Consider the following 2,075-nt stretch of genomic DNA (forward strand, 5'->3'; position numbering starts at 1 on the left):
AAAAAAGACAGAGATGGAAAATTAGGTGGAGGATTTATTCTAAACTGCTTTGCTATTATGATTAAGAATCCACAGTATACATATAGGTCGCAAGTTCAAATTCAGTCCAGGTCACTAATGGCTGAAAATCATTACCGGCTGAAAGTTATTTAGTTGTCTATATGAAAATATACTGTTTTGAGCTTATAGAAAAAAAGAGATCTGTACAGCTAAAACCAATGTCAATTTAGGGAGTATTTACTTTTTGGAAACGGCCTCAGAACTCTTTTGTACAAAGCACTCCAAACTGACATAAATTAAGTTCTGATTTACAGCTTTCTAGCTAATGTTGGTGTAGAGTTTTACCATTTAAAGAATGAACAGACTATAAGATAAGAATTATTAGATATCAAGGTAAAGGAAATTAAAAATGCTACGCATTTGTTCTAAAAATATTCTTCCCTCGACTGGCAAGTGAAATGGATACAGTTCCATTCCTATCATCTGTATGTCCAATATTTAAATCAGTAGTGAACATGCCACAGTCAGAAGAGAATAAACAGCAAAAGATGACTGCTCATGAGTAAAAGGTGAAAATAATCAATGAGATTCCTTCAAAAAGTTTTTAGTGCTTCATTTGATCACATCTCACAAATGCTATCTTCTGCAGATCAGCTATTCGGGGTCAGTAGCAACAGTTCTCAGAACCTGTCTTCATTGTAGACAGTCTTGGAAGGCTCTTATGCTAGATTTTTGTGTAGAAATTAGTTTAGGAAGTTGGGTTAGCATTAGAGAGTTAAAGTTTGGGAAAAGGTTCAAGTGAAGAATGCATAAAACAGATAGAACAAAGAAAAAATTACTAGCAATAAATCAGCAATATTATGTGATATTCAGGATTTTCAATTCTACTTTAGGAAACCATTAATATCTCCAGTATTTATGTAATTTCCTACTTAAATTTTATGTAGTTAACTACTGAAGTTTGCTGCCTTATCAGAGAAAGGAAATGTCTTTCAGAGGTTTGTGTGGGGACTTTTAATATTTCTGCAACTGACCTAGTGAGCAGAGTGAGGTGTCAAATTTTGTTGATATTATAGCTATAGAAAAGGTAAATCTGTCTCAAGAGCTTCATGAGAGTTACATAAACTAAGAAATTAGTCAATATAATGAAATTTAGTGCTGATTAATATGCAAAAAAAATCAGTGAAACAAATGCAACTACATAGATAAGAGCAAAGTCTAAAGTATTGCAAAAGTTAAGGTGAACAGTTCCTTCAAAATATTATTTATATCAGTATTTAATGCTGATAGGAAAAGAAAACCAGATATACTAGGAAAGGAGAATTAAAAAAAGAAGCAGTGAACTTGGCTACTGTAAATCCCAGATTCATACAATCACATTATGATTTAATTTGGAAGGGATGTTTAGAGGCCTTCTGATCCAACACCTGCTCAAGGAGAGCTACCTAGAGCAGATTGACCAGGGCCTGAAGATGTCCAAGGAGGGATTTTCCAGAACCTTTTTAGAGGACCTGTTGTACAGATAAAAACAGTATTTTGTACTTGAGTGTTTCATATTTTCTGATGGTTGGCAGAGTAGAATAGGGAAAGATACAATAAAAAGAACAAGGATAAGGAAAGGATTCATAAATCTTCCATACATGGACAAAGTCAGTTACATAGGAGTTTAAAATGTGACCTGCGGAAAATATAACATATCTTTATATGATAATTAATTAGATATAGGAAAAAATAAATAAATACTTCATCATTTTCCCAAAAGTTTTCCACAGTGTATAAAATAAGGGTCATCAAATGAAATATGAAAGTAAACAGAAGATAACTGTCATGGTTTCATGATTTTTCATTATCGGTATTCCACATCATAACATCATGCAATGTACTGGGGGTTTGACTGCTGATGCTCAAGTTCCGGGTGCCTGTCCAGCGGAGAAGAGCAGCTACGTTTCCCCAGGGGGCTTTGCGGTCAGCGAGGAGATATAACTCCCGGCAAGGTCACCTGATGCTCTCTTCTCTGCCTGCGCTGCTTCGCTTGCGCTTCTCTGCCTGCGCTGCTTCGCTTGCGCTTCTCGCCT

The sequence above is a fragment of the Meleagris gallopavo genome, chromosome 1, assembly GCF_000146605.3.
Source record: "Meleagris gallopavo isolate NT-WF06-2002-E0010 breed Aviagen turkey brand Nicholas breeding stock chromosome 1, Turkey_5.1, whole genome shotgun sequence".
Classification (NCBI taxonomy): domain Eukaryota; kingdom Metazoa; phylum Chordata; class Aves; order Galliformes; family Phasianidae; genus Meleagris; species Meleagris gallopavo.